Source organism: Vulpes lagopus, chromosome 17 (assembly GCF_018345385.1).
Source record: "Vulpes lagopus strain Blue_001 chromosome 17, ASM1834538v1, whole genome shotgun sequence".
In the NCBI taxonomy this organism is placed as follows: domain Eukaryota; kingdom Metazoa; phylum Chordata; class Mammalia; order Carnivora; family Canidae; genus Vulpes; species Vulpes lagopus.
The window spans coordinates 24,695,584-24,710,688 of record NC_054840.1 but is presented as its reverse complement, the minus strand read 5'-3'; positions in this window follow the sequence as shown (position 1 = coordinate 24,710,688).

Sequence of the window (15,105 nt, the reverse complement as noted above, 5' to 3'; positions counted from 1 at the left end):
CCGGGGGAGGGGCGCCCCGCCAGGCTGGGCCCGCGGCGTCCCCGGGGTGGGGGGGGAGCGGGGGCGGGCTCCGAGCTCCTCCGCGGAGCCCTCCTGCCCTGGCTGGACGCCGCCGGGGACCGGAGTGGGGGGTGGGGGGGGCGGCGGGGACGGGGCGGGGTCCGGGGGTCGCCTTGGGCCCAGGCGCCGCAGCTGTCAGCGGCGCGAGGTGTCGCGGGCGGCCCGGGGAGGAGACGCGGAGCCGAGCGGCATCCTGCACACCCCGCGCCACATTCCGGGGCTGAGGGTCCAGATAAAGAGTCGGGGCGCTGCAAGCGCCTGCTCAAGTGCCCGCTTCCTGCTCCGGAGGCTCCCAGATGAGGCAGGGCCGTGGCCCAGGCCTCCTGGACCGACCCCCACGCCCCAGCGCCCTACCGGTCTGGGATGGGGGCTCCGCCCCCCGAGAGGTAAGGTATCGCCCCCTACTGGGGCCGCAAGGAGCGGGGCTAGTGCACGGTGGGCGCCCTGGGAGGAGTGGGGGGCCGGAGCAGCACAGAGGGCGCCCTTGGTGTGTGCGCCCCAGGCCCACGACCCGAGGGATGCCTTGAACCGAGAAACCCGAAGTAGGGAAGGTGTTCTGTTGGGTGTGCCCTGTGCGGCCCACCGCACGCAGCGCCCTCCACCTGAGTTCAGATTTGTAGTCCCCTGCACGCACACCTCTCTCCTGTCACTTAACTCCTGAAGCTGCAGACAGGGGCACACTACACTTGCCCAGGCTATACCCACACCATGTCCCCAAGTCACCTCCTTTATTCAGGTACACATGACCTCAGTCCCAAGACCCTCCCGTCCCAACCACCCAACCTACACACGCTAGAGCTTCCATGACTGAGAAGAGGTGTGAGAAGGGCCGCAAAGACCTGAAGCACTAAAGCCACCCCCTCCTTGAAGGCGCCTGCTCTGGTGCGGTCCTGCCTGGGCGGCCCAACCCAGCCACCCTGGGTCTTCCTGCCGGTTGGGAGGAGTCCTCAAGACCTCTGAGCCGGAGCGCCTGGAGGGGTGGAGGTGGTGAGAGCAGAGAAAGAATGAGAGTGCTCTGGAGGGGTCTGGCTTTCCTTGGGGGCAGATAAGGAATGAGAGGTAATCTGCCCAGTGTTAATTACACTCCTGGGGGCAGAAAATTAGATCTTTCAAGTTAGTGGTTAAAAAGGGAAGAGGGGAGTAGTTTGGCGGCTGGGAGAGGGGCAGAGGGGCAGCTCTGGGAAAGGTCCCTTATCCCATCTGCCCCAGAGGGGTAGTTGTAGCCCCAAATGCCCCATTTCATGCCTCTCGCTGTGCCTAAACTCAGAGAGTAGGATGACGGGTAGGGAAAGTAAGCTGCTCTAGGCTATACTCAAGCCTTTGACAGTATCCCCCTCTTCCAGGGTGGCCCCAGGGAGCAGGACCTGTGCAGCAGCCCTTAGATCTAAGCCTGCATGGCCAGACCCTGAATTAGAACCTGGAAATCTGGGGTGACTGGGACAGTGCAGTGGGAAGGGCTGCAGATTTAGAGTCAAAGCCCAGCTTCCTAGTCTGTGACCTTGGGCAGGTTGACTTCTCTGTGCCTCAATGCCCTCCTCTGTAGAAAAGTATAGGAATCCTTCCTACTTCATGAGATTGCTACAAACATTAAATCAGTTCATAAATGTAAAGTGTGTGCCAAGATCATAGGATGTACTCACAAATGTCAGCTAATATTTTTATTAGTATTAAGTTTAAATACAATGTAGGAAAAGATAGGAAGATGCTGAATAGTGCTTGATGCGTAGCAGGAGTCCAATCAATCAAGGCACTTGGGGAAATCCGCTAACTCCTTTCTACTCAGAAGGAGCTGGACATTTGGCTGTAGGCTTAGCCCAGGCCCTGGCCCATCTCCTGGGATAGGGCTGCTGGAGCCTGGGTGGTTTGAAGGCAGTGAGGGTGCAGAAACTTAAGGGGTAGAGAGAATGCAGCAAGTTGTGGAGGGAACGTGGTTTCTGCATTTCTCCCCTTAGCACACCGATCCAGGTTCTGACTTGGGGTGGAAGGCTCCTTCTTTCCAATAGTCATTCATTCTTCAAATATTTACTGGATATCTACTGTGTGCCAGGTGTTGTGCTGGGCACTAGGAATTTGTGATGAGCAAAAATAGAGACAGCCACTGCTTCAGAGAGCTCAGTCAAATAGGCACATGGATGCTCTTCAAATAATCGTATAAAGAATGTCTAAAATTACAAGTCAAGGTAAATATTAATGCGTGTGTGACCAAAATCACGGCTCTAGAGACCTGAGCTAGTCTTAGACAAGGCTGAGGGTCCTCTAACCAGTTATCTGGTGCTGCCCAGAAGAGGGAGCTGGGACCCCCATTACCACCCAAGTCCCTTTAACCTTTTGGTATCTGACTCTGAGTATACCTTTATTCCCTCCCTCCCTCACTCATTCATTTATTCAGTTGGGCCCTTCCATATGCCCATCCCCGTGTATGGAGTTGAGGACATGGAGGTGAACTGGGTACAGCTCCTACTCTTTGGAGGTACCCACAGCTCTAAGTCAGCTGATACAATGTGGTATGGTAAGTGCTACAGCTAGGTAAGCACCATGCACTGTAAGGAAGGGACTCAGGCTAGAAATTCTGTCAAAGCAGGCTGCCTGAAAAGATGACCTAAATTAAGACTTGGAGGCTGATAGCAATTAGCAGGAGGGGAGAAGGAAACAGTATATGCAAAAATCCTGGGGCTGGTAAGAGTAGGACAGTCTAGCCGACCTAACTCTGAGGGTGAGGAAGGAACAAGGTCATGGACATGTGGCGTTGACTCAGCCTTCCCTTCCTTATAATTCATCCCCCGCTCCGCCAGCTACTTCTCACAGACCAGAGGGCCTGGCTGGGGCACCTGGTCCCAGCAGTCCTACAACTCCACAGTGTTTCTTGGAAACCCTCTGTGTCACTGTAGCCCTCTGCTCTACCTCTTCCCTGCTGCAAGGCACATTTGTCCACAAGCATTTCTACACAATGCTTTCTAACCCCACTTCTACAGAAGAGCTCAGAAAGACTACATGGCTTGTCTGAGGTCACAGAGCCAGTCAATGGCAAAGCCAAGATCTGAATTGGACCTGACCTATGTGCTGTTCTGTGTTCTTCGCGTCCTGTCAGGATACCTCGGAAAAGGGCCTAGGGCAACCTAGAAGTACTACATCCCCTTCCTGGGCCACTTCAAAGTAATACTCTTCCTCTAAGGAGGGGAATCTGCACACATGGACAAGGGCTACCTAAGCTTTTCCAGAGGGGGAAGGGGAGAGAGGAGAGCTGGGTCCCTGAGCACTGAAGGAATTTTCAGGAGCCCAGTCCAGGAATGCATAGGGTTCCAGCTCTGGGGTGGGGGCATAGGTCTGACAGGCAAGCAGCTCTGTCCCTCCACTTTGCCTCCCTGCCCCTCTCTGTTTCTCATTAATTATTCCCATCTCAGGGAGCAGGAATGAAAACAGACTCAGGATCTGGCTGAAGGCCTGCTGTGACATCAGCCCAGAGGTGGCTGCTCTCACCCTGACTGTTGGGGGCTAGAGAAGACCCCATTTTTCACTTTGTCCTGCCATGACAGGGAGAAGGAGAGGCAGAAAACAATTCTCCTGAAACCCCTTTTCCTTCTCTGGGCACCGAACTTGAGGCAGGTTAGAGTGGTGGTACTGGCCTGGAGGGACCAGGCAAGGGTGTGTCTGCAGGAATGTGAGGGGTACAGAAACTGGCTTTCCCTAGACACCATGGCCTCCCACACACCCTGACACTCCTGCCCTCACCACTACCCCTAGCACTTCTCCCTAGGACCGTTCTCCCAACCTCCTCTCCACTTACCGTTGAAGCCACCTCCACTATTGAGTCTTCCCTTATGCTCCCTTTGACCTGTCCTCACCTCCTTCATTTTTCCTGAGCCTCAAGTTCACAGGCTTCTTCTGGGACTTGGTACCTGGCCCACCAGATACCAGATTCTTCTTAGCTGTAGCTTCACTTCTCACCTCCAGTAATCTTTGTCATCTTCTTTTTTTCTAAAAGGCTCCATGCCCAATGTGGGGCTTGAACTCATGATCCAAAGATCAAGACTGGCATGCTGTACCCACTGAATCAGCCAGGTGCCCCCTCTGGCAATCTTCGTCATTCCTAGTTGGCCTCCAGCAGCACATTGAGTTAAACACAGTAGTCATCGCCAGGATTGGAAGTCTGATAGCCTAGGCTCCCACCACTTCCTCCTGTCTGCCAGTTTTGAAATCTCTGGTCCCCAGACCCTTTTTTCTCCCCACTTGGGGGCCTTCTAGGGGTACACTCCTCTCACTACCAACTTGGGCTATTCTCACTCCCAGACATTCACACTGTGACCTCTGTGACCAATCTTTTCCTTGTTTTGCTGATTTATAACAAAATTCTCAAGCCCTCAGTTATACCTTCTTCCATTCTCACCTCCTAGTTTACTAAAATGATGCCTCCTCTCCACAAACAACCTGTTGCGATCTCCTCTCTGCCAGGCACTGAGCCTCAGGCTATGGAGATAAATAAGTGAGCTGCCCTCCAGAGGCCTAAAGTCCCACGGAAGTGAAAGACAAGTAATAGGGTGACATAGAAATAGTCCAGGTGTCACTGTTGGATTTGGAGTGATATCATGAGAACAGGGTCCTGGGAAGTCGAATGAGATAAGGGTGGGATGCAGTGGAGGACACAGACATGGCCTCAGGAAGGCAGGGGAGGAGGCCACAGGGTAGGTGAAGGGTAATAAGGGCCCAGGTGGAGCAGAGGCGAAGAGGAGGTGCTGTAGAGATGACAAGGAGGAGGCAGGTGTAAGGGATCTTGCAGAGGTAAGAAGCAACATGCGTAATGACTGACAGGATGTGGGTGGGGAGAGGCTGAGCCTGGCTGATCCTGAACATTGGGCATTTGGGTGTACTTTGATACCATTTATAGGCTTAGAAAGTGCAGGAAGAACAGAGTGAAGCTGTTCAGTCTGAAGCTTTCAAGGAGAGATGTCCAGTAAGCCACTGTATGTGTGGATCTGGAGCTCAGGAGGGCGGTCTGAGCATGGAGGCCAAGGATGAAGTTCAGAGAGCAGACAAGATGGCCTACAAGAGTGGTATCTTGAGACACCTGGGTGGCTCAGCAGTTGAGCATCTGCCTTTGGCTCAGGGTGTGATCCCAGGGTCCTGGGATTGAGTCCCCGCATTGGACTCCCTGCGGGGAGCCTGCTTCTCCCTCTGCCTGTGTCTTTGCCTCTCTCTCTGTGTCTCTCATGAATAAGTAAAAAAAAAAAAAAAAAATCTTAAAAAAAACCTGAATTTATAGCATGAAGAGAAGAGGCTGAGGTGGGTGTGTGGGGAATGCCCCCTCCCTGCTCAAAAGGCAGCCTTCATGCCTCTCCAAGAGCTCTTATCATACTACATTGTAAATGTTCCCATTTGCCTTCTCTGCCTTGCTGTGTGTGCCCCCTGAAGGAGTACCACATCTTTTTTTTTTTTTTAATATTTTGTTTATTTATTCATGACAGACACAGAGAGTCTGGCACAAGATAGGGCTCAGTAATGCCTGAGGGATGAATGGATAGTAATAGTTATGTGTTGAGGGCTTACTGTGTGCAGGGAACCATTCTAAGTATTTTACATTTAGTTGGTAATTCATTCAATCTTTAGGACAACTCTCCACTTCCAACTCTCTTTTGAAATGTACTCTTACTATCTCCATTTTACAGATGGGAAAGCTTGTAACCAAGCTAAGTAAATTGTCCAAGGTCACAGCACCAGTAAGTGAAAGAGCCAAGATTTGAATTCAGGTAGTCTAGCTCCAGAGCTGATGCTTTTTAGTCCCACACTATTCTGCTTCTCAAATAAAACCTTAAAATAAGGTTATCTACTATGATTACCATTATTGAATGTTTACTGTGCTGAGAACTTTATTAGATTATTTAATTTAATTCTATCTAAATAAGTTAATAGATAAATGTATTGATGGATGGAGTAAAATATGTATGTACATATGGATGTGTATATACAGGTAAGTGGATGAATGGTGGGTGAATGGATGGGTGAATGAATGGGTAGATGAGAAAGTAAATGGAAGGATAGATGGAAAGATGGATAAATGAATATATGTACAAATGAAAAATAGTTGGATGAATGAGTGATGGGTAAGTGAATGAACAGATGAATGGATATGTGGATGGATGAGTGGTTGGATGAAAGGATATGGAAACAGGTGTACTGGTGAGAAAATGGATGGATGGATGGATGAATAGATGGAAGAATAGGTGAATGGATGAGTGGATAGAAGGATGAATAGAGAGATGGAAAAACTAATGGATGCCCAAGCATAGATGAGCAGATGGATAATTAGTTGAATGGGTGAATAGATGGATGAGTAGAAAAATGAATGGGCGAATGGTAAGATGGGTGAATGGTAGGATGAATGAATGGATAAACAATGGATGAAAGGATGAATGAGTGGAAGACAACTAGATGATTAGATAACTGAAGATTAGATGAATAGATGGCTGGTTAGATGAGTGGATGGTTAGGTGGTTGAATAGATAAAGGAATGAATTCCTATATTTAGGGCTATAAAAGAGAATAAGACAATACATAAATTACAGCCCCTACACTTTCTCTTAGGTATCTTCTATGCCTTCTCTTGGCCATTTCTTTCACATGTGTACATAGAATCTGTCCTGCCCTACCCACCAACCCTCTAACCCCTAACTAGGCACCAAAGCCTGGTCCTCACCCATCCACCTTCACCCCAGTACAGAGACATTCTGGAATGGATTCCAGCCATCCTGTTTCTCTTTCTGCTCTTTTGTCTTATGTCCAGCGAAATAACCAGCCAAGGAGAAGGCAAGTGGTGACTGTGAGGGCTCCTCCCTCTGTCCCCTATTGTGTCTTTTACAGGCCTAGCCCTGAAGCCCCAGGACCCAAGCAGATGCCAGGGTTGGAAGGTTGTGATTAGAGTGAGAAATTAATGGGCATCACAGAAAGTGTTAGGGGCACAGTGTCTGGGGGGTGGGGAGAGGTGTGTTCTGTGGGGCTGGCAGGACACCATATATGTTCTCAGGCAGAGAAGGGGTTTTTTGGAAGGGTCATTAAGGCAGACTGGAAGGAATAAGGCCTTCCTGAGTCTGAAGACAGCGTCCACCTCTGAAGGCATCTAGTTGTTAAGTCCTCAGCTCTATTACATGGGAACTGTGTGACCTTGGACAATTCACTTAGCCTTTCTGAGTCTCCTTATCTGTAAAATGAACTAATAACATCCATCTCACATGACCACTGAGGAGATGAAACAAGATGATGCAAACACAGAGTGTCTGGCACAGAATAAGCCATTAACAAAATGCTTTCAAGAGGTAATAAAGTATGTGGATTTCTTTCTTTCTTTCTTTCTTTCTTTCTTTCTTTCTTTCTTTCTTTCTTTCTTTCTTTCTTTCTTCTTTCTTTCTTTCTTTCTTTCTTTCTTTCTTTCTTTCTTCTTTCTTTCTTTCTTTCTTTCTTCTTCTTTTTCTTTCTTCTTTTTCTGGAGGAAGATAAATTCAGGAACCTCTGTTCTGTGTCTGTTTAGGAAGAAGTGTGGGTTTTGGGGGAAGATTACATCATGGATATAGGGTCCCCATGGCTTCTGGGCACCAGCATAACCTCATGGGAACCTCCTTGAGAAACCTTATCCTGTTTCCTGTCCTCACAAGCTCAGATCCTTGGAAATTTCCAAGGCCTGAGCAGAAAGAAGTAGTGTCAGGGTACAGGTGGGAATGGGAGCTAGCCTTGAAACCCCTGAGGAGGCCAGACCCTCCCCAGAGCTCCTGACCCTCCTTTTCTGGGCCAGGTGCCAGCAGGCAGGGCACTCAGTTCGGTGTTTAACAAAAAAGAGCTGCATGGGGATCCCTGGGTGGCGCAGCGGTTTGGCGCCTGCCTTTGGCCCAGGGCGCGATCCTGGAGACCCGGGATCGAATCCCACATCAGGCTCCCGGTGCATGGAGCCTGCTTCGCCCTCTGCCTATGTCTCTGCCTCTCTTTCTCTCTGTGACTATCATAAATAAATAAATAAATAAATAAATAAAAACAAAAAAAACATTAAAAAAAAAAAAAAAAAAGAGCTGCTTGTTGTGGAGGATGAGTCATGGAGACCCTGAAATGGCTCTGGGAGTTAAAAGGGGGAGAGGGTCCATTCTTGACCCAGGATCCCACAGCCAGACCTCGGTGTGGGGAGTAAAGGAAGCCAGAAATTGTTATTTGGACCCTTCCCTTCCCACTGCTTTATTTCACTTCTCTGGTCTCATTTTATCTCCATCATGTTTATGTGTTCAGTGGAAGAACAGATGCTGGGAATCTTGCCTTGGGTTTCAGAGATGTCTATGATATTGAATAGCTGGACTGTTGACTCTGCTGGGGACACTTTTTTCCCCTAAACTGGGCTTATTCTAGGCTTAACCACAGGCTATATGAAGGGAGGAGACAGGAATAAGTAGGTCTAGCATTAAACTTTTTATGTAGTTTAGTCCCCATAGCAATCGTATGAGGTTGTAAGGAAGACAGTATTATCCCATTTTACAGATTAAAGAAACCAAGGCTCAGAAAAAACTTACCCAAGACCACATGGCTATAAATGTTAGAGCCTGTATTTGAACCCAGGCTGAGACTTGATTAGAGAGGAGGCCTTGAAGACAGGAGACCCACAGGGGTCTAGAAGAGGAGGTGAGAGGCTGTAGGGGCACGGGGAAGACTGGGGTGCTGTTCTCTTTGACTCAGAGCCAGGACTCCTGGCTCCACATGCAGCTCTGTGCTGGGAGCCCAGTTCTATGTGTATGAAATGAAGATGCTGAACAGGTGCCAACAGGGCCATACCCAACCCAGCCCCCACCTGAGGGCTCAGGAAATGACACACCTGAACTGCAGAACAGATTGTTGGACCCATCTGCAGGATCACCTCCCAGGGGAGGGGTTTGCAGATGGTTGCTCAGCTGCCCCTAGGAGGGAGGAGGGCTGAAGAGTGCCCTCCAGGCTGACCCAGACGTGGGGTGGACAGAGCAGCCTGCAGCTCAGGTGGCTGCCACTCAAGTCCTGCTGTGTGACCTTAGATGATTTGCTAAATATCTCTGGGCCCTCATACCCCTCTTTTGTAAACAAAGGGAGAAATTTTCTTCTGCCTACATCTTGGCACAGGGCCTAGAGGAAGAGACCTCCTCCCCCAGGGGGCTCTGACTGTGGGTCAGAACAGAGCCTCCAGAAACAGGGCAGGGAATAGAATCTCTGCCTGATGTCTCAGTTGGTAAGAAGTGTTAGGAGGAAGGGAACAGAACCCTGGGGGCTGCCTGTTTTTTTTTTTTTTTTTTTTTTTTTACAAGTCTGTGCAGAAGGGGCAGCTTCCTCTTGACACCCTTTCCCTGGGATCTGAAACATAGCTTTTCCTGCTCCTGGGGGCTAGAGAATTATGTTCAGGGGCAGGCAGGGAGCGTTAGGATGGCATTCACTCTAATTTGGCAACTAAACTCTATTGAGGGCAGGGCTGGGCTCTGGGCTCACATCTAGAACATCATCTACTCCTGGCACAGGTAGGGTGACAAGCCCCAGAGGCTGTAGCCAGCAGAGCCTGAGCTCCCACATTCTCAGTCCTGAGACAGAGCTCTGGGTGGTCAACCTGCAGGGCCTCCTTTTTGGGGTTACAAGCCTGGTGGAGGCCAGGAGTGCCCAGAGGGGGAAGGGTAGTGGCCTGTGTCATTTTAGAGGGGGGTGGGGTGGGGTGGCCCATCCCTTCTCCTTCCACACCAACCTTGGCTGAGGAGCAGCTCAGGCTACAGAGAGGCTGGGGGATGGGAGGGCAGAGCTTTGCAAAGGAGGAGGCAGGAATTCTGGTTGGAAATCATTCAAATGAGGCTATGAAACCAGAACCCGGTCTCAGAACAAATTGGCCAGATTTGGCCTGGGGGGAGGGGTCTACAAGGGGAGTGGAGGAGGTTGGGCCCTGGCTGAGCGGGAGGGGCTGGACGGACTCCCGACGTGTGTTCCCAAGAGACCAGGCTGTGATGGGTAGAGGGGCAGCCGTCCCCCTGCTGTCCCCAGGCTGTCCCCTGGGCCGCCTGCCTGAGAGGAGGGAGGAGTCAGGTGCCCCAGCCACCCGGGCGGCCTGTCCCGCAACAAAGGTGTCTAGTCCATCAGTGACACTCTCTGGCTGCAGCTGTAACCCAGCTACATCCCTCCCCGTCTGACCCTGCCCTACCTCTGACAGGCCCCTGTGACTCCCCATCGTACCAAGTACTCATTGAAAAATTTTCTGTTTCCTTTCTAAGCCTCCTGTGTTGTGCGGAGCCAGGGACGGAAGGACACATTCAACAGAGGGCTAGTTGGGAAGGAGTCCATCTGGGAGCCTTTGAGGTGTCACTTAAAAAATGGTTTCTCATTCCTTGTCCTAACTAGGGAGGTGTCTGGGGGGTGCCCTGGGCAGCCTGGGGAATGCCTCTCCTTCCCAGGCAGCACTGGGGGGAACCATGGGTCGGAAATGAGGGGAGGGCAGGCAAGGGGGGGTTCACTGCGGGGCCGGGCAGGGGCTTGCAGCAGAGGAAAACCGAAGCCTTCAGAGACTCATCAAAGGAGCTGCTGTGTGAAAGGGGCAAACTTGGAGGGGTCACCCGGGTTCACGCAGCCTGGAGAGGGATGAAGGCCTAGTCTGATGGGGGAGGGGCAGGGCCTGGGGCTGGAGAGGGGGTGGCAAAGCTCCGTGTCCAGCACTGGCTGCAGGCAGAGGTTCAGCAGGCTCTTTTCTTTTCTTTTCTTTTTTCTTTTCTTTTCTTTCTTTCTTTCTTTCTTTTCTTTCTCTTTCTAAAGATTTTATTTATTTATTCATGAGACACACAGAGAGAGGCAGAGACACAGGCAGAGGGAGAAGCCGGCTCCATGCAGGGAGCCTGACGTGGGACTTGATCCTAGGACCCTGGGATCACGCCCTGAGCCAAAGGCAGACCAGATTCTCAACCCCTGAGCCACCCAGGCGTTCCTCACCAAGCTCTTTTCTAGGGAGAAGCTTTGTGTCTGCCTGTCGTGGTCTGGATGTCTGGGCCCCTTCTTAGGGAGGAAACAGGGGTCCTCAGCCACCCCGCCTGGGTCCCTCCATATCTCCATACCTCCTCAAGGGCCACAAGTAAATCTCAGAACCAGCCGGAAGCAAGCCTCGACACAAGCCATGACCCCCTCCCCACCCTCTTTCTGCCCTGACCCCTGCTCTGACCCAGCCCTGGGGTCTGTCTGGCTTGCTGCTCCTCCAACACTACTGCCATCACACAAGAGTCTTCCTTGTCCTACCTTCTGTCCCCATCTCCTCCTTTGCAACTCAAGCCCCTCTCCGTGGAGAGGGAACCAGAGACTGATTGGGACCCCCTTGCCCATTTCCCCCTGAGCCCACTTAGCAACAGCAGAACTTATTCCCATCTGCCTCCAGTGTGAGGGTCTCAGAGGCCTCTCTGCCCTACTTCCTCCCAGGCCCAATAGAGGCTCCCAGAGTCCTCTCGCCTTTGCCCTCACTGTGGATTCCCAAGAGCCTTCACTGACCTGCCCCCTCAGAGTGTGGGTCTCAAGTCTTGTTCATTACTCTGGATACCCCCACCCCACCTCACTGAGCTCTCAGAATTCTCTGTCCTCCTCTCACCCTAGTGTGGCTTTGCAAAGTCCTGCTCTGCTGCAAGCTCCCCAATGGGGGCCCTAGAAGAAAGGCACTTTTGAGGGAGGGGGGGCAGTCAAGGCTCAGGATGGGAGGGACCTTGGCTTCTGGCCCCTCCTTAGGGATCCGGCTGGGCCTGGACCTCTCTGCTCACCCCCTCCTCTTGACTGAGGGGCCACTGTGGCGGGTGAGTGAGCTGGAGGGGGGAGAGGAGGGGCAGGGGAGGTGGGGGAACCGGTCTTGTGCTGTTCTTGGCTTGGAGCCCCCAGCCCCAGGGAAATCCTGACTCTGTGGAAAACTGAGCAGGCAGTCAGGCAGGGGGGGAGGAGTTGGAAGAGGAAGAGGAGGAGAAGGGGGAGGAGGACCAAAGGCTCAGGGTGAGGTGGGGGTAGGGGCTCCTCTCATAAATCAATCCCACCAGCTCTCAGGCCTGACGAAAACCAGAGACCCAGGGTCCCTTGGGGGCTGCAGCAGGGGAGGGGGCATGGACCATCCGATGGGCTGTGCAGGAGGAAAGGCTGAAATGAGGGGCAGCATCCTGCTCAGAGAGCCCTCCTCAAGCCCCCCAAAACAACAGGTGTGTGTGTGGGGAGGGGAGGGGTCTGAGAAAACAACTTCACAACCCCAGGAGCTGAACCAGGGTGGCTGTGACAGATTGATGGGGGCGTTGGGGGGGCCTCTGTTCAGCACTTCAGAACACTTTTATTGCCCTGAATTCTGGCCTGGTTCAACTCCCAAGAAGCCCTGTGACTTGAGATGTGGTGTTTCCTTTCTCCAGGCCTCAGTCACCTCAGGTGTATGAGGGTGTGGGCTGGGTCCAGTCCCCTGACACGGCACTACAGCCCTTCTCAGTGCTTGGCAGAAGAAGGACTGTCCCTCTAGAGCTGGCAGGATGAGAGCTCGGTGTCTAGGCTCTGCCCTTTAATACCTTTGGCCTTGGGTGGGGCACATTATCTCTCCTATCCTCAGTTTCTGCATCTGTCAAATGGGCATAATAATGCCTCCCTGGCAGCGCTGCTGTGATGAGAGCGAAGGAGATGATGGATGTTAAGTGCCTGGCAGGGCACATTCTCAGTCAAAGGTGTTGATTTTGTGTCTTCCTCTTGGGTATTTGCAAGTCTCTCTGCTGTCCAAAGGATCACTTCTCTCCTTTACTACCCACGGATTAATAATAATCAAGTGGCCCCAGGTCCCAAACATAGAAGCCCTCACAAACCCACCCCGTCTGTATTTGCCATGACTCTTGAGATGTCGGTGCCTCTGCTCCCACTCATCCTTCCTGCCATGGCTGGTGTTTTCCTGAGCTGTCTGCCCCCTTGGCCACTGCCCCACAAGGGACGTGTGAACTCTAGGGCTTGTGCCTTGAGGGCCATCACCAAAGGTCTGGAAGGAGGATGTAGCCAGCATGGTGTGGCCAGCCACCCTGCACTCACTGCCTGGTCCTGTCAGCCATAGGCCTCTTCCTACAGGCATCCAGCATGGCCTCCTCTCGGCCTTCCCCTCTAGGTCCTCCTCACAATGTCCCATTCCTGCCTCCCACTCCATCCTCATCCAGCTTCTCTTTTGTGGCTACTGTCAGAACCCCTCAGCATCCCTCTGTGCTGCCCTTGGGTTGCTGCTGGGCCTGGCCCCCTGACACCATTTCAGCCTCTCACCATTTATAATACATTGAGGTATTTCAACCAGCAAAACGGGTTGACTTTTGAGGTATCTCCTGTTCCTCAGAGAGAATGCGGAAGGGCAGCAGTGTTTGTTTCCTCAAAAATGTTTTATTTGCAAATACATTATATTATTATTTCCCAGGAAACTATCTTTGACCAACCCATCTTCTTCCCTAGGCTCCCCTGCCTGCTCCCAGGCTCACCTCCTTTTCTAGATCTCAGGAAATCTCAGGAGTGTAGATGTGATTAGTTAGGGAGTGGACAGGCATTGCCTGAGCTACCTCAGGTCCCTGCTCTTGAGTCTGAACAGACCAGTGGGCTGGGCCAAGGGCACAGCTTGGGATGAGTTGGGAGGGGGCTGGTCTGAGCCCCCTTGAGACCTCTAGCTGGGGTCCCCCTTTCCCAGGAAGTTTTGCTTTCCTCTGGAATTTCATACCTGGATGCAACCTTAAGGGACTGTGACCCAAGATGCAGGGGACAATGGCGTCAGAGGCTGAACATTGCCGGGTGGCTCTTGTGGGGACCAGGCTACTGTTGTCTGAAGTGTGGGTTCCCCATGGTGAAGGAAGTGTGAGAAGCTGGACGAGACGGATGACTGATAGGTGTCCGTATAAAGATGGTACCTTTACAAATCTGTCCCCTCTACTAGATGCCAGCCCTCGGAGGCCCCTGTTTTAGGAGCCCTCAGCTTCTCTGGGGTCATCCCAGGGCTGTGAGGAGATCTGCCAGTTCAGCTGGGACCGTCCAGAGAGACCATTTCCCAGACAAGTTCCTCACTCTGCAACCTCCCTGGCAGGTGGTCCCTCAGCCTCTGTTTGACCAGTCCCAGGGATGGGGGACTCATCATGGTGCCAGGGATGCACCTCCCAAGGCAGCCCCCTCTAGGTTAGGTAGCTGAGATGATTGAAAATGGAGAATCCAACAAGTATTTATTGCCAGTCCTTCTGGGGGAGTGAAGAGGAGGTCAGGGAGCACAGCTGTGGATGTCTCCAGGAGGGAAGGGGGTAAGGCAGGGTTGCCTATTTGGAGGCAGTGCTAGGCTCCTGGAGAAAAGGTTCAGGCCAAAGAAGCAAGAGATGGGGTTTGAGTCTTTGTTCTGCCATTAACTCACTGTGTGGCCTTGAGAGAGTTCCTCCCTTCCCTGGGCCTCAGTTTCCATAACTGTAAACTTTATGGCCTGGGCTTGGGGACTTCTAAGGGCCCTGCCTCTGGTGACAGATGCTCTTCCGTGAGCCTATGAATAGCTGGCACAGAGGGATCAGGTCTTGGTCCACGGGGGCCAGGCCGGCTCAAGAGTGCTCAGAGAATGGGCCCTGTGTGGGACAGGACAAGGTACCCTTTCATTTCATGAGGTCTTGGCAGCAGCCCAGGGCCCACAGTCTCTTCCTCCTGCCAAGGTCAACCCAACCCTGACCTGGGGGGCACAACTCCCTGGGGCAGTTGAGGTCAGGAGCTGGTAACTCGGGACAGGGAGCCCAGCACAGAGGTTCAGACTCCTGTGCTCTGACTGGAGTGAGGGTCTGAGCAACTCCAGCTCTGTGAGCCTCGTGTTCCTGACAGTGACGGGGAGCTCTAGCCCACCCCGCTGCAGTCTTGGTGGTCCCTGGAAGGACCTCTACCGGCCTTGCCATCAGACCAGCCTGGTATAGAATCTCGACTTGCTACTTACTAGCCCAGTGACCTTGGGCAAGTCACTGGCCCCCCTCACCTAGAAGTCAGGGAATCTCATTCCTACCTTGTACAGTTGCTGAGAAGATGGGGCACATGAGGCAGCAGCATGCA